Source organism: Gorilla gorilla, chromosome 8 (assembly GCF_029281585.2).
Source record: "Gorilla gorilla gorilla isolate KB3781 chromosome 8, NHGRI_mGorGor1-v2.1_pri, whole genome shotgun sequence".
Lineage (NCBI taxonomy): Eukaryota > Metazoa > Chordata > Mammalia > Primates > Hominidae > Gorilla > Gorilla gorilla.
In genome coordinates this window covers 103,508,299-103,526,741 of record NC_073232.2, presented here as the reverse complement: position 1 = coordinate 103,526,741, position 18,443 = coordinate 103,508,299, and the positions used below count along the sequence as shown (strand labels likewise).

The 18,443-nt window shown below is 39.8% G+C and overlaps 1 protein-coding gene across 5 annotated transcripts in view; it reads right to left on the bottom strand.

Moving 5' to 3' along the window:
* The window catches only part of PCGF5 (polycomb group ring finger 5), a 123,119-nt gene that overhangs the window by 103,136 nt on the left and 1,540 nt on the right, over positions 1–18,443 (bottom strand). The gene's annotated exons all lie outside the window — the stretch shown is intronic.

Here is an 18,443-nt window from a genome sequence, read left to right as displayed (position 1 = left end):
AAGAAATTGATAAATTCCTGGACCCATACACCCTCCGAAGACTGAACTAGGAAGAAACTGAATCCCTGAACAAACCAATAACGAGTTCTGAAATTGTACAAAGAAGAGCTGCAACCATTCCTACGGGAACTATTCCAAAAAATTGAAAAGGTCAAACAAACACAATCAGAAATGATAAGGGGGACATTACCGCTGACCTCACAGAAATACAAACAACCATCAGCGAATATTATAAACACCTCTATGCTTATAAACTAGAAAATCTAGAAGAAATTGATAACTTTTGGGACACATACACCCTCTAAAGACTGAACTAGGAAGAAACTGAATTCCTGAACAGACCAATAATGAGTTCTGAAATTGTACAAAGAAGAGCTGCTACCATTCCTACTGGAAATATTCCAAAAAACTGAAAAGGAGAGACTCCTCCCTAATTCATTCTATGAGGCCAGCATCATTCTGCTACCAAAACCTAGCAGAAATACAACAGAAAAGGAATTCAGGCCAATATCCCTGATGAACATTGATGCAAAAATCCTCAACAAAATATTGGCAAACCAAATCCAGCAGCACATCAGAAAGCTTATCTGCCACCATCAAGTGGGCTTCATCCCCGGGATGCAAGGTTGGTTCAACATACACAAATCAGTAAGTGTAATTTATCACATAAACAGAACTAAACACAAACTAAAGACAAAAACCACAATTAACTCAATAGATGCAGAAAAGGCTTTCAATAAAATTCAACATCCATTCATGTTTAAAACTCTCCATAAACTAGGTATTGAAGGAACATACCTCAAAATAATAATAAAAGCGATATATGACAAACCCACAGCCAACATCATACTGAATGAGCAAAAGATGGAAGCATTCCCCTTGAAAACCAGCACAAGACAAGGATGCCCTGTCTGGCTACTCCTATTCAACATAGTATTCAAAGTTCCGGCCAGGGCAATTAGACAAGTGAAAGAAATAAAGTGCATTCAAATAGGAAAAGAGGAAGTCAAACTATCCCTGTTTTTAGATGACAGGATCCTGTATCTAGAAAACCCCATTGTTTCAGCCCCAAAGCTTCTGAAGCTGACAAATAACTTCAGCAAACCTCAGAATACAAAATCAATATGCAAAAATCACTAGCCTAAAATCAAATTCCTATATACCAACAAGGGTCAGGCCAAGAGCCAAATCACAAATGAACTCCCATGCACAATTGCCATAAAAATAATAAAATAGCTAAAAATACAGCTAACTAGGGAGGTGAAAGATCTCTACAAGGAGAACTACAAACCACTGCTTAAAAAAATCAGAGATGACACAAATTGAAAAACATTCCATGCTCATAGATAGGAAGAATCAATATTGTGAAAATGGCCATACTGCCCAAAGCAATTTATAGATTCAATGCTATTTCTATTAAACTACCATTGACATTCTTCACAGAACTAGAAGAAACTATTTTAAAATTCACATGGAACCAAAAAAGAGCCTGAATAGCCAAGGCAATCCTAAGCAAAAAGAACAAAGCTGGAGGCATCATGCTACCCAACTTCAAACTATACTACAGGGCTACAGTAACCAAAACAGCATGGTACTGGTATAAGAACAGACACATAGACCAATGGAACATAGTAGAGAACCCAGAAATAAGATCATACACCTACAACTATCCAATCTTTGACAAACCTGACAAAAATAAGCAATGGGGAAAGGATTCCCTATTCATAAATAGCATAAATAAATGGTGCTGTGATAACTGGCTAACCATATGCAGAAGATTGAAACTGGACCCCTTTCTTACACAATATACAAAAATTAACTCAAGATGGATTAAAGGCTTAAATGTAAAACAAAAAATATAAAAACCCTGGAAGACAGCCTATCATTCAGGGCATAGGCATGGGCAAAGATTTCATAATGAAGACACCAAAATAACTGCAACAAAAGCAAAAGTTGACAAGTGGGATCTAATTAAACTAAAGAGCTTCTGTACAGCAAAAGAAACTACCAGCAGAATAAACAGACAACCTACAGAATGGGAGAAAATTTTTGCAACCTATGCATCTGACAAATGTCTAATATCCAGCATCTAGAAGGAACTTAAATTTACAAGAAAAGAAACAAACCACTCCATTAAAAAGTGGGCAAAGAACATGAACAGACAAATTTCAAAAGAAGACACACCTGCCGCCAATAATGTAATGAAAAAAAGCTCAACATCACTGATCATTAGAGAAATGCAAATCAAAACCACAATGAGATACCATCTCACACCAGTCAGAATGGCTATTATTAAAAAGTAAAAAAAAAAATAGGTGCTGGTGAGTTTGTGGAAAAAAAGAAATGTTATATAGTGTTGGTAGGGGTGTAAATTAGTTCAGCCACCATGGAAAACAGTGTGGCGATTCCTCAAATACCTAAAGATAGAAATACCATTCGACCCAGCAATCCCATTACTGGGTATATACCCAAAGGAATATAAATAATTCTACAAAAAAGACACATGCATGCATATGTTTATCACAGCACTATTCACAGTAGCAAAGACATGGAATCAAACTAAATGCCCATCAATGATAGACTGGATAAACAAAATGTGGTACATACACACCATGGAATACTATGCAGCCATAAAAAAGAACAAGATCATGTCCTTTGTGGGGACACGGTTGGAGCTGGAGGCCATTATCCTTAGCAAACTAACACAGGAACAGAATACCAAATGCCACATGTTGTCACTTTTAAGTGGGAGCTAAATGATGAGAACATATGGACACACAGAGGGAAACAACACACACTGGGTCCTTTTGGAGGGTGGAGGGTAGAAGTAGAGAGAGGATCAGGAAAAACAACTAATGGGTACTAGGCTTAATTCCTGGATGGTGAAATAATCTGTACAACAAACCCCACGACACAAGTTTACTGATGTAACAAACTTGCACTTACCCCTAAAGTTAAAATAAATTTTTAAAATATTAATTTTTTTTTAAAAAAAAGAAACAAATACTGGCTCCCTGACAGCCACTCTGATTATTCACGGGTAATCTAACTCACCTCTCCCATGTCTCTCCCTTGCTTTCTTCCTATTCCTCTGACTTAAAAGAGACCACACTAGTTCAGATCTGAGGATAGAGAGGACCTGACTTGAAACCAAAGTAATGAGAGAGGACAGGATGGGAAGAATACAAAAGATGTTTAGGAAGCAAGCAAAGATGTTTAATCTACCTGGGCTAGAGGAATTAGCCCTAGCTCCTTATCAGAAGCAGCTAGCAAGCTTTTAAAAATTACTAATTCCCTAGGGCTTACCCAAAGCCAAGTAAGTCAGAATCTTGAGATAGGAGAGTCATTTGAATTTTCTAAAAGCTCCCCCGAAAGATGTTGAGATACAGTGAGTGCTGAAATCAGTTGTAGAGGATGAATCTAACTTCCAAATAATAATGCTTCATGTATTACATTGGTGCAAAAGTAATTGCAGTTTTTGCCATTAAAAGGAATGGCTCTGGACACAAGTAAATCATTTTCCAAACTACTCATCATCATTACATTTTTTTTTACTATTTTTAATCAAAGTAACCCATGAAAATTATTTTTAAACTCAAAGTGTACTACTATGTTTAAAATGAGAAACAGCAGGCCAGGTGCAGGGGCTCACACCTGTAATCCCAGCACTTTGGGAGGCCGAGGTGGGAGGACTGGCTGGCCCAGGGGTTTGAGACCAGCCTGGACAACATGGTGAAACCCTGTCTCTACAAAAATGTTAAAAATTAGATGGGTGTGGTGAATTGCACTTGTGGTTCCAGCTACTTTGGAGGCTGTGATGGGGGTATTGCTTGAGCCTGGGAAGTCAAGGCTGCTGTGAGCTGTAATCACACCACTGCACTCCAGCCTGGGCAACAGAGCAAGACCCTATCTCGAAAAAATAAAAAAAAAAGAAAAGAAAAGAAAGAGAAACAGCAATACCCTGCTTCACCTCTCCAGTCACTCCCAAAGGCAAACTACTTAAAATTTTAGCAATTTCTTCTGACATTTAATTGCATATTCTTAAATGTTTAAACTGCTGTCTTGATTTATTAATTTTAGACATTATTGATATAATTATGGCTGTCCTATTGTACACTAACTTATTTTTTTCCATCTCATAATACTGTATAGTTATGTAAATGTTTTTTCCCAGCCTACCTTGCAGTCAGGTATGGCCAGGGTCAACATTTTGTCTGTGTCTTTTGGTACAGCTATACCAATTGCTATTAAAATACTTCCAGGGACAGTTCCAAGATGACTGAATAGGAACAGCTCCAGTCTACAGCTCCCAGTGTGAGCGATGCAGAATATGGATGATTTCTGCATTTCCAACTGAGGTACCAGGTTCATCTCACTGGGGATTGTCGGACAGTGGGTGCAGGACAGTGGGTGCAGTGCACCGTGCACCAAGTGTGAGCTGAAGCAGGGAGAGGCATCGCCTCATCCAAGAAGCACAAGGGGTCAGGGAATTACCTTCCCTAGCCAAGGAAAGGGGTGACAGACGGCACCTGGAAAATTGGGTCACTCCCACCCTAATACTGCACTTTTCCGACGGTCTTAGCAAATGGTGCACCAGGAGATTATATCCCGCGCATGGCTTGGAGGGTCCTACGCCTACGGAGCCTCGCTCATTGCTAGCACAGCAGTCTGAGATTAAACTGCAAGGCAGCAGCGAGGCTGGGGGACGGGCGCCCGCCATTGCTGAGGCTTGAGTAGGTAAACAAAGCAGCCAGGAAGCTCGAACTGGGTGGAGTCCACCGCAGCTCAAGGAGGCCTGCCTGCCTCTGTAGATTCCACCTCCGGGGGCAGGGCATAGCCAAACAAAAGGCAGCAGAAACCTCTGCAGACTTAAATGTCTCTGTTGGACAGTTTGGAAGACAGTAGTGGTTCTCCCAGCATGCAGCTTCAGATCTGAGAATGGACAGACTGCCTCCTCAGGTGGGTCCCTGACCCCCGAGTAGCCTAACTGGAAGGCATCCCCCAGTAGGGGCAGAGTGACACCTCACACAGCCGGGTACCCCTCTGAGACAAAACTTCCAGAGGAACGATCAGGCAGCAACATTTGCTGTTCACCAATATTCGCTGTTCTGCAGCCTCCGCTGCTGATACCCAGGCAAACAGGGTCTGGAGTGGACCTCCAGCAAACTCCAACAGACCTGCAGCTGAGGGTCCTGACTGTTAGAAGGAAAACTAACAAACAGAAAGGACATCCACACCAAAACCCCATCTGTACGTCACCATCATCAAAGACCAAAGGTAGATAAAACCACAAAGATGGGGAAAAAACAGAGCAGAAAAACTTAAAATTCTAAAAATCAGGGCCCCTCTCCTCCTCCAAAGGAACGCAGCTCCTCACCAGCAACGGAACAAAGCTGGACGGAGAAAGACTTTGACGAGTTGAGAGAAGAAGGCTTCAGACAATCAAACTTCTCCAAGCTAAAGGAGGAAGTTCAAACCTGTGGCAAAGAAGTTAAAAACCTTGAGAAAAGATTAGATGAATGGCTAACTAGAATAACCAATGCAGAGAAGTCCTTAAAGGACCTGGTGGAACTGAAAACCATGGCACAAGAACTACGTGATGAACGCACAAGCTTCAGCAGCCGATTTGATCAACTGGAAGAAAGGGTATCTATCAGTGATGGAAGATCAAATGAATGAAATGAAGCGAGAAGTTTAGAGAAAAAAGAATGAAAAGAAATGAACAAGGCCTCCAAGAAATATGGGACTATGTGAAAATACCAAATCTATGTCTGATTGGTGTACCTGAAAGTGACAGGGAGAATGGAACCAAGTTGGAAAACACTCTGCAGGATATTATCCAGGAGAACGTCCCCAGTCTAGCAAGGCAGGCCAACATTCAAATTCAGGAAATACAGAGAACGCCACAAAGATACTCCTTGAGAAGAGCAACTCCAAGACACATAATTGTCAGATTCATCAAACTTGAAATGAAGGAAAAAATGTTAAGGGCAGCTAGAGAGAAAGGTTGGGTTACCCACAAAGGGAAGCCCATCACACTAACAGCTGATCTCTCAGCAGAAACTCTACAAGCCAGAAGGGAGTGGGGGCCAATATTCAACATTCTTAAAGAAAAGAATTTTCAACCCAGAATTTCATATCCAGCCAAACTAAGCTTCCTAAGTGAAGGAGAAATAACACTTTATAGACAAGCAAATGCTGAGAGATTTTTTCACCACACCAGGCCTGCCCTACAAGAGCTCCTGAAGGAAGCACTAAACATGGAAAGGAACAACCAGTACCAGCCACTGCAAAAACATGCCAAATTGTAAAGACCATCGAGGCTAGGAAGAAACTGCATCAACTAACGAGCAAAATAACCAGCTAACATCATAATGACAGGATCAAATTCACACATAACAATATTAACCTTAAATGTAAATGGGCTAAATGCTCCAATTAAAAGACATAGACTGGCAAACTGGATAAAGAGTCAAGACCCATCAGTGTGCTGTATTCAGGAAACCCATCTCACGTGCAGAGACACACATAGGCTCAAAATAAAAGGATGGAGGAAGATCTACCAAGCAAATGGAAAACAAAAACAGGCAGGGGTTGCAATCCTAGTCTCTGATATTTTTATTTTCTTTTCCTTGCATTTCTGCTTTCTGTGATTTTTTATTGTTGTTCATTTGTTTTGGGTTTTGCCTTTTTTATTGAAGGCCTTCTTCAAATGTCTCCTATTCATTTACATTTAAGAACAAAGCATCAAAAAGCTGACTGCAAGTTCCATGTTCACAGGGGTAGGGGGAGGAGGGAGGAAGGTTATAGGGTTGTTGAATGATGGGCTCACTGTAGAAAGAATGGGTGGTAAGTCATTTTTTTCATTGTCGGACCTCAAATGTCAGTTTCTGTAAGTCCTTCTAAGGCTGCTCATTTTACCCAGAGAAGAGTCCTCCATCCTAACTGAATTACCTATCCTAGGTTTGGGCTTGGGGAGGAGTATGGAGTCTCACTGTTTAGTGAGCCGAATTTCATTAAATTCCTTTTTCAGTTGATCATTGTACCTTTCTCTTCTGTTTTGTCTGGCATCCCTACATCCAGAACCTCTATTTTACTTTAATTTCTTCAGAAAAAACATGCCCAGTCTCTGTTAAAGACTTCATCTTGCTGTATGGCATAGGAGAAGTGAAGTGAGGATCTAGTTCCCTTACAGATTTTCCACCTATCCCTCATTTTCAGGCTTATGCCCCACTCCAAAGCCTCTAATTCCAGAAACTTTCTGGAATTCTTAGGGATACAGTGACTGTTTCTTCCCAGCATCTCCTCTCAACCTCAGTTAAAGGCACTTAGGTATCAACTTCCTCTGTTACACTAAGGCAGTTGCCACAGGTCTATTTGCTTTTCATCTTCCAAAAATTTGCTGATGCCTCTTCTCTACTGTTGCCTCTTCTCATATTTACCATGACTGTAATGGTGTTGCAGGAGAGACTGACAGTAAACACATGCGTTCCATCCACCAAATTCTAATCTGAAGTCCCATGAACTAAATCTCATAACCACAGAGATTGCCACCAAAGATGAATCCTTATCAATTTCTTTTAACAGCCATAATTTTTCTGTATTTTACAGACATGCCTGATTAGATAAGATACTTTCCCAATTAATGTTTATTATCCTTTATTTTTTGATCATAAAAAAAATTCAAGAGAATCCTTCTAGATGCCACAAGACTTTTAACCTATTTTTAATCTATTAATTCATTAACTTAGTCTTAAAGCATGATAGGATTTATTACAGTAGATTATAATCAAACAAATAAAAATACAGTTTTTCATTTTTTGAGACACAGTCTCATTCTGTTGCCCACGCTGGAGTACAATAGTGTGATCTCAGCTCACTACAATCTCCACCTCCTGGGTTCAAGTGATTCTCGTGCCTCAGCCTCCCCAGTGGCTGGGATTACAGGCATGCACCGCCACACCTGTCTAATTTATGTATTTTTAGTAAAGACAGGGTTTCACCATGTTGGCCAGGCTGGTCTCCAACTCCTGGCCTCAAGTGATCCACCCACCTCAGCTTCCCAAAGTGATGGGATTACAGGCATGAGCCACCGTGCCCAGCCTGAAAATACAGACTTTTTTTTTAATGCAATGAAGCTTTTTCACTGAATCCTTCATGCCACTTCATATCCAACCTACAGTGGCCCAAGTTGTAGCCCAATTACAGTTAAGTAGTAACTTGGGCCACTGTAGGTTAGATATGAAGTGGCATGAAGGATTCAGCGAAAAATCTTCATTGCATTAAAAAAATGCAGGGGCCCAAAGGTATTTACCTTGATAACTATCAAGCATTTTCCAAGAAGATCTTTGCTGCCCAAAATCATCATCAATACTGGAGTCTTAGCTGTTTTACTTCTAAAGACAGGCAAAGGAAGGAAATCAGAACTTTTAACAAATAATCAAGCACGAGGACTTTTCTCACATATGAGTATCACAATTTTTTTACTTCCATCCAAAGGACACAAATCTGAAGATCCTTAGCCTGAACGATTTAATCTTTAAGGCTGAAAACCTAGCATTTGTCCTAAATACTAAATTCACAGTTTAAGAAATAAGAAATAAATTACCAGAATAACTACTGAATAAAACACTAATATTATACTTTTGATCTTGCTCCACTTGAAAGAAGTGCATATTTTGGACTTGCCAAAACTTATAATTGCCTCCTGCTACTACTCATGGCTTCTGTGGAAAAAAAAAAAAAAGCCAACTCCCTCTAGCAGAAGAATAAAAGATTCCCATGGAAGGAAAAACAAATTAAATTGGTCTATTTCTTGAGCTGGGTGGTAGTTACATGGATGTTCACTTTTTAAAATTCATTAAACTGTGTATTTACATTTCAAAACTTTTCTGTATATGTGTTATATTTTACAATACAAAAACTTTTTTTAAGGTTAAAAGAGAAATAAAAAGGCAGAAATTTCATTTGTCATGAAACACATTGCCTTAATCTCACTTGGCCAGAATTATTACACACTATCACAGGGATAACAAGAGAAAAGTTGTCATAATTTACTTCAAGGGCCTAAACCAATCCCCCACCAAATTTCAATAGTCATCTTTGTTGTTTTATTCAAAACACTTTAAAAATTAAGCTCTTAAACATCACAGTGTGTGTTGCATCCCATATGGTAATAGTGATAACTTACCTTTGCATAACACTATTTACTTGCAAAGAGTTTTCACATTGAATACCTAGGAGATAGACCAGATGTAATTTTTTCCTACACTACAGATGAGGAAACTTAGGCACTTATTATTGATTAGTAAGATCACAAATAGTGACAGAATCAGGACTAATTCCAACTTCCATACATCTAATTAAGGGTTCCTTTAACATTTTATGAGGACAAAGAACTTTCTACTTTTCAAAGTTCTGAGTTCAAAAACAGGATCTCAAAGCTAGTAGTCCCTGTCATGGCATTTGTGAGTTTCCTGACATTCCCAGTGAGGAAGGAGAGATCCACTAAATATGGCTGTGAAAGCAATAAACTAAGGACCTATGCGCAAACCTTTTTCAGTCATTTAATTCACTTCTAGTTGACATAACAATGTGTCTGCAGCCACAAAGGTTAGTTTAACTTGGGTGCAAACATAAAAGTTATGAGTACTCAATAACCTATGTTCAAGGGTAACCAACACCTTTTTGCCATTGAGGAAGTGTTTAAAGGAGAGATATGACCCATCCATTCCTGGCTTCTTATATGACACCATACTATTCCACACAGATGTGGAGTAATTTATTTGGTTGGTGTATGACAGTCATGGGTCTACTTCACAGTATGGTAAGGAAGTGTTCTAAGATTTTTTTGAGTGGATACTTTAATTACTTCTTCTGCCCTAGAGGGCATTTTTTTTTTCTCTGAAGGGGAGTTTCATTCTGTGGCACAGGCTGGAGTGCAGTGGCACAATCCCAGTTTACTACAACCTCCGCCTCCCGGGTTCAAATGATTCTTCTGCTTCACCCTCCGGAGTAGCTGAGATTACAGGCACATGCCACCATGCCCAGCTAATTTCTGTATTTTTAATAGGGTTTCATCACATTGGCCAGGCTGGTTTCAAACTCCTGACCTCAAGTGATCTGCCCGCCTCCTTCTCCCAAAGTGCTGGGATTACAGGCATGAGCCACCGCGCCTGGCCCTAGAGGGCAATATTAACTGAGATTCAGAGATCCCAGTTCTTTCGAGAGCTAGCTCTGCCACACATGTCTGTAATCCTGGGCAAACCACATATATCTAAAAATGTTTAAAGGATTTTAAAGCTTCCTCATCTTTAAAATAAAGGAACAACTTCCTTATCTTTAAGGTACTTTCCATCTCTATGGAATAAATGCTCAGAAAGGCTTTGGGAGGTGTATTCCATAGTTTTAAAGGCAGACACTGACACTGATACAAAATCATTTTGATATTTTGGCCTCATAGTTCCCGAAGACCAATGATCTTCTACCTCCATTGGCTTGTGTCACTCAACATCCCCAAGCTCAACCGCACTTTGAATTTTTGTCATTACTCAGAACTGATCCCTCCACAATAACCCTGAAAGTTCCTCATGCCCTTCACCACTACCCTCAGAACCTCCCTCCACATTCGTTTTTCCCTTTCCTTCACTCTTGCTGAATCAGCCATTACACACTCTAATCTCATATCCCCTGCTATTCTCCCAGCCCATTGACACTCTAGTGTCACTTGCCTTCCTACTCAACCAAGGGCCCACATGGAGTTGGCAGTTTCAGTGATACAGCATCTCTACTTCCAATTTTCTGAGCATTGCTGGAGAAAGTCATGAAATACAGGAGTGATTCATCCTATCACTAGGCTAAGCCTTCTAGCAACTTGTCAAGCCCTCATCACCTTTGGCTCCCCACTGCACAAACCCAAAGTTTACCAAACCTTTTCAACTCTCCTCCACTTCAGCTTTACACTTTACTCCCCACTTACTTTTGGCAAATCAATATAAAAAAACCAACCCACTTCAAATGCAGCCACCTCCCAGCCATCAACTTTCCTCTTCAGAACTCAAAATTTCCTTTTGTTTTCATCTAACTTCTTTCTTCCTCCATGCCACATCTGTATTTTGTATTCTTCTACATTCTAGGGATTTGGACAAATGTATAATACCATGTATGCACTGTTATATCACAGAGTAGTTTCACTGCCCTAAAAACCGTCTGTGCTATACCTGTTCATCCCTCCTCCATCCTAACCCTTGGCAACCACTGATCTTTTTACTCTCTCTATGGTTTTGCTTGCCCAGAATGTTGTGTAGTTGGAATCACACAGTATGAAGCTTTTTCAGATTGGCTTCTTTGACTTAGGAATATGCATTTAAGCTTCCTCCATGTCTTTTCATGGCTTGATAGCTATTCATTTTTAGCACTAATACTCCATTACCTGGATGTACCACAGTTTATCCTGAATGACATCTTGGTTGCTTCCAAGTTTTGGCAATTATGAAGAAAGCTACTATAAACATCAGTGTGCAGGTTTCTGTGTGGCCACAAGTTTTCAACTCCTTTGGGTAAATACCAAAGGACACAACTGCTGGATTGTGCGGTAAGAGTATGTTTCGTTTTGTAAGAAACCACCAAGCTGTCTTCCAAAGTAGCTGTACTGTTTGACATTCCCACTAGTAATAAATGAGAATTCCTGTTGCTCCACCTCCTTGTCAGCATTTGCTGTTGTCAGTGTTCTGAATTTTGGCCATTTCAATTGTGTATAGTGGTATATCATGGTTGTTTTGATTTGCATTTTCCTGATGACATATGATGTGCAGTATCTTTTCATATGCTTATTTGCCATCTGTGTATCTTCTCTGGTGAGGTGTCTGTTAAGGTCTTTGGCGCATTTTGTAAATGGGTTGCATATTCAGTTTTAAGAGTTCCTTGTATATTTTAGATAACAGACTATTATTTGATATGTCTTTTGCAAATATTTTCTCCCAGTCTGTGGCTCATCTTTTTATTCTCTTGACAATGTCTTCTGCAGAGCAGAAATTTTTAATTTTTATGAAGTCCAGCTTATCAATTCTTTCATGGCTGTGCCTATGATGTCATATCTAAAAAGTCATCACCAAACCCAAGGTCATCCAGATTTTCTCCTATGTTATCTTCTAGGAGTTTTACAGTTTTACATTCAGGTCTGTGATCCATTTTGAATTAATTTTTGGGACAAGGGTGAAGTCTGTGTCTAGATTAACTTTTTCCTTTTTTTGCATATGGATGTCCAGTTGTTTCAGCCTCACTCATTTGCTGAAAAGACTATCCTTTCTCCACTGTATTACCTTTGCTCCTTTGTCAAAGATCACTTGACTGTATTTATTGGGGTCTATTTATGGGCTCTCTATTCTGTCCCATGATCCATTTGTCTAATTTTTTGCCAATACCACTGTCTTGATTACTATAGGTTTATAGCAAGCCTTGAAGGTAGGTAGTGTCAGTCCTCCAACTTTGTTCTTCTCCTTCAGTATTGTGTTATTTTAGGTCTTTTGCCTCTGCATATAAACTTTAGAGTCAGTTTGTCAATATCTACAAAATAACTTGCTGGGATTTTGATTGACATTACATTAAATATATGAATACAGTTGGGAAGTCCTGACAATATTGAGTCTTCCTACCTATGAAGATGGACTATATCTCCATTTACTTAATTCTTCTTTTATTTCTTTTATCAAAATTTGATAGTTTTCCTCACATAGATTTTATACATATTTTGTTAGATGTATATCTAAGTATTTTGTTTTGTCTGAGGTGCTAATGTAAATGGGATTGTTTTTAATTTCAAATTCCACTTGTTAATTCCTGGTATATAGAAAAGTGATGAACTTTCATACACTAGCCTTGTCTCTTACAACCCTGCTGTAATTGCTTATTAGTTCCAGGAGGTTTTTTTGTTGTTGTTGAGTCTTTCAGTTTTCTACATAAACAATCATGTCATCTTCAAAAAAAGGTTTATTTCTTCCGTTCCAACCAGCCTATCTTTTATTTCTTTATATTTTGCCATATTTTCCCACAAGTAACTTCTTTATTTGCATCATGATTAGGGTAATCAATTCAATTATTCAAAAATAGGCTCTCTTTTAAGATTAAAAGTGGGCATTATTATCCACTTTTATCCTGTATCCTGTATCCAGATATTATACTGTAAATAAACTGGTGTGAACTAGCACTGCCCTGGGCAATTGCATGTATGGTTACCCTATCCTATCTCTCCTGCTTGAGGAGAGCCTAGTGTATTAATTGCCCTCCTATGTCCTCCCTCGATCTTCATTCCTTTCCTCTGCACTTGCAACCACTCTACGCACAATGCACAAATGTTCTCAAGCCTACTTTTTTTTTTTTTTTTTTTTTTTTTTCTGAGACGGAGTCTCGCACTGTCGCCCAGGCTGGAGTCCAATGGTGCAATCTCGGCTCACTGCAACCTCCGCCTCCCAGATTCATGTGATTCTCCTGCCTCAGCATCCCTAGTAGCTGAGATTACAGGCACACACCACCACACTCGGCTAATTTTTTGTATTTTTAGTAGAGACGGGGATTCACTATGTTGGCCAGACTGGTCTGGAACTCTTGACCTCATGATCTGCCCACCTCGGCCTCCCAAAGTGCTGGGATTACAGGTGTGAGCCACCAAGCCCTGCCAGTTTTGTTTTTAAGAAAGCTTCATTGACACTTTTCTTGCCTCAAGTCATTGCCTTCTCCCTATCCCTAGTCTCTGATTTTCACAGTCCAGTCACAATTTACATTTGCTTTCTCCATTTCCTTCCCAAGCCAGCATTCTTCAGGTAACTAGCAGACTTGTCCCCACTAATCCCCACTGCCCAACTGACTCTGTTCCTCGAAGGCTATTGACAATGGTCTCACTGACAAATCTAATGTCCTTTTCCCAGTCTTCAACTCAGCCCATCCTCTACCCTATCAGGATCCTTCAAAATCTCCTTCCTCATCTTTCTTTGCCCAATCTTTTCCTCATCCCCCTCCTGCTTCTTTCTTCTCAGCATCCTGTCTACCTCCTCCTGTCTCCCTCAAGTCCACAAATACTGGCTTTTACAAGGCTCTATCCTAGCCTTTTATTCTGCTCACCACACTCTGAACTTTCTGACAGGTTCACCATCCCCCTCCATAAGGATGCCCCAAATCTTTCTCTATTTTTAATGGCTCTCATCCATCTAGATGGTCCATAGCCACATACAAGTTAACACATCCAAATCCAAACCAATAATCACCTCCATTAATTAGACAAATATTTATTGATTGCAGACTACTTGCAGGTGCTTTACTAGTGTCCCTTCCTATTTCAATCCTTGCCAACATCAACTTAAGTGACTCAGCTTCTGTCTTTGATTTCTTCCTCAACTCCTACATCCAATTGCCAACAAGTTCTGTTTCATTTACTTCTATAGTATCTTGCCCAACTCATCTGCCTCCACCCTAATTTAGGTTCTCACCATTTCTCTTTTGGAGAATATTTCAACAGCTTAAATGGACTACCTGCAGCTCCTGTGATGAAGATTAATCTCTTAAAGCATAGTCTTGATCACATCATTCCCTCATTTAAAATATTTCTGATACTTATCTACTGCCTACTAAACAGTCTCCTTAGCCCAGCATTCAAGATGCTTCACAATATAGTCCTAATTTCCCCTCCCCATGCAGCATTCTCTCCCATTATACTGCCTCCAGGCTCCTCAACCTCCAGTTTAACCACATTCTTCTCAAATCCTGGACATGCTCATATATCCTTACCTTCAAGTCTTAGCACAGACTGGTCCCTACATCTCTGCCGACTGAAGTCGTCTCAATTTTTTAAGCCTTGCTCAAAATTCCCTAATTAAGTCTTACCTTTTTTCTGGCTAGAAATAGTCTTTTCCTCCTCTGAATTCACAAAGTATTTTCTTTATGCCTCTCTAACAGTTCTCCCATGTAAAACAGCCTTTAGTTATCTGTCTTATGTGCTCTACATGACTCTTAAGCCTCTTAAAGAAAGAGTATCTATGTCTAATTAACCAGTATTATTCTTATATTGCTTTATATATATAGTAAGCTGGATGAGAGGTTGAAATATTCAAGTTAACTTCATATTCATCATATAGCATATAAAATAATGAAAATGTACTTATCATAAAAGTTAATTTAGACAAATTCTTAAGAAGGTCTAGAAACTAACCATTTTTGTAGTTATTGTTGGATCAAGGATATATGAATTACCTTTAACTAAAATTGCAGGAGAACTGTATATTTCTTTATTGGTTTCTGAAACCATAGAGCTGGACAAGATCTTAGAGATCGGTAATTCCCCTCCCCCATCCTGACCACCTATTCTCCGATTGAAAAAACTGAAACTTCTGAGAGATTAAGCTGCCCCCATGGTCACACAAGTCTGTAGTCATAACTATAGCAGTTACCATTTATTAAGAGCCTTTTATACACCACACACGTTATATATATACATTATCTCAGTCTCACACAATCCTTCAAGGTAGATGGCATTATCCCCACTTTAGAGATGACAGAATGCTCCAAAAAGTTAAGTAACTTGCTGTGGAAAGCTCTACTTATTAGGGGCAGAGCTGTGTTTTAGCCCCAAATCTGACTGGCTGCAAAGTCTAGGCTTTTCTATTGGATGCTGTGACAGAGGCAAGACCCATCAGATGTCCTGACTCCTATCTCCTGTTTCTCCAGTAAATAATTATACCAAGTAAGCAAACATGCACACTTACAAGTTTTAAGCCTTTAAAAAAAACTGAAGGCATAAAAATTAAACAGTAGTTTCATTATTGTAAAAGTTCTAAGGTTAATTCTAGGTTATTTGCTGCCAATATCTAATTCTGTTGTCAGAAAACTTCTTCAATGTGGAAAGGAGATATGTTTTCCTGCTTTTTCACTTCCTAAATATATTTTCAACTTAAAACCCATTTATCCAACTGCTTTCAATAAGCATTTGTTGAGCCCCTAGATGTTGCAGGCACATGGGAGGATACAAAGGTGAATAAGACATTATTTTTCCCTCTGAGAGTTCACAAGCAAAAGGCAGACAATCAACTAATGATAGAAACCATTCTTCTCCACCTATAGCAGCTCTGGCTAATTCAGGAACTTCCAACCACTTAAGCTCTTTATGAGAGTCAGGACTTTTGGTTCTGACTCTTGCCCTGTACCTTAGGCAAGTCATCTCACTATGCCTTAGTTTCTTTAGTGAAGGGATTGATTAAAAAGGAATGAACTGCGCCAAGTAATTTCAAGGTCTCTTTTAGCTTTAAAATTCTATCGTCTCTGAGCTTACTCTTGAGATTATGCTTCTGCAAGTGATCACAGCTACTATTACGGAAAGGGAACTGCTAGAAGCCCATTCTTCTTCAGCACTAACTTCAGAGGTACTGAGTTCTGAAAATATTGCTATAAGACTGGGACTAATTAACATGCCTCCAAAGTTTATTTATAATATAAACTTTATCAAAGTTTATCCTCTAAAGGGATATTATTAAATATGACATACAAATCCTTTTTACATTATATCACTGACTTATAGCTGTAATTCTTTAGAATCCATTTAAGATGTTTAAAATATAATTTTAAATAACTCCTTTTATGTACTCTTCTGTGGCATTACCGACATGAACAACAACAAATCAGAGTTAAGGCCTCTGCAGCATAAATCCTGTTTTCATTTGATTAAATTAATACTTCATATTGGATCACTTGAGCCTGGGAGGTTGAGGCTATGATTGCGCCACTGCACTCCAGCTTGGGCAACAGAGTGAGAGAGACCCTGTCTCAAACAAAAAACCTTCATATTAAGTGGTATTTATTATGAACCTTCCCAAACTGCAGCTAAACTTCAAGCTGTTTTCCAGGCAGTGGGGAGGGAAGATATGGAAATATTAGTATTCCAAATGAGTGGAAACATAGGACTGTGAGATTTGACTTTGCTGATTCCATTTCAATATCCTGCACCTTTTCTTCAACTAGCACAGATAATATTTTTAATCATCCAGAAGTTACATAATAACATACTTTCTCTTGACAGAGCTCCACATGCTTTATCTTTTTTCATACTAAGTGTCTTAGGATATGATGCTCAAACCCTTGTTGTGCTGTAGGTTAACATCACAGAGGAGAAAATCAATCAAAAGAAAACCAGGAGGAAAAAGAAGAAAATTAGAACTGCACCAACTTGGTGACTTTCCCACAAAAAAAAAAAAAAAACACTGAATTTCAACTGTCAAAAACAGTCCTACCAAGAAATCTGGAAAAGAGTTTATTCATTCACGATTCAACAAATACTAAGTGTTTCATACATGCCAGGCACTGTTCTAGGTGCTAGGGTTATAACAGTGAACGAAACAGCCCAAATCCCTAGCATAGTGGAGCTTACATTCCAGTAAGAAGAGATCAGACTAAAAGAACTCCTAAACAAAGTAAGATCAGATAGCGATTAAGCGCAGTGAAGAAAATAAAATAGTATTATGGGGTGGCTCCTGGGGGAGGGGACAGGAGATAATGAAGGCGATCAAGAAGGCCTGGCTGAGTAGATGCCATTTGAGGTGAGTTTTAAATGATGAGAAAACTTTATTCAGTCTTACTAATGCGAGGTGGGAATGAGTCAAGCTAATCTTTGAGAGTGATCACATTAGGAAAAATTCTGTATTCATGAATGGCAACCGAGGTTCCTTTTAGGATCTGGCTTTTTAAAAACCCTCAAAAAACTAGTCTTAAGGAGTCTTCTTTTAAGATCCACTTTTAAAATTTTTCTAATTACTTCAGAACTACTTAGGTAGACGCAATTACTAGGAGGATTCCTTCAGAGTCTGATACCTCCCTCACTTGACACCAAATACTGAATGAGACAGGACCCAGCCCTGCAGCGAACCAGCGCTCCTCAACCGATTAATGTAGCCAGGTGGAATTTTGTAACTCTTTCGAGAACGCAAAACAAGCCTGGGGAATGTGTGGACCCTGACCCCCCAAAAGTTAGTGTGGAAAAGGGGACCCCGCTGCCCTTTTGCACTAAGTCTCCCCCGCCCCTCCGGGCGTCCCTGACCCCCCCCACAAGTTATTGTGGAAGGGTGGGACCCCGCTGTCCTTTTGCACTAAGTCTTCCCCGCCCCTCCGGGCGTCATCACTGCAGAGGGGCCACTCTCCCTGGGTCAGAGGTACATAGCGAGTACGCGCGCGCGTGTGTACCCCGCATGAATCATCGGGGCCCGGTCCGCGGGGCGATGATTCATTCACCGCCCTGGAGCTCACGGCCACACGTTCCGGGTGTACTATGACGGCCGCACACGCAGCTTTCTTAATATTAAACAAATGTTTCAAAGTACAAACGCCTGGGGCCAGAAACCTGTAGACCCAGGAGAGGTGGCAGCGAAAAAATAGCACGTTTCGGCCGCTGCCCGAGTGTTGGCGGGGAG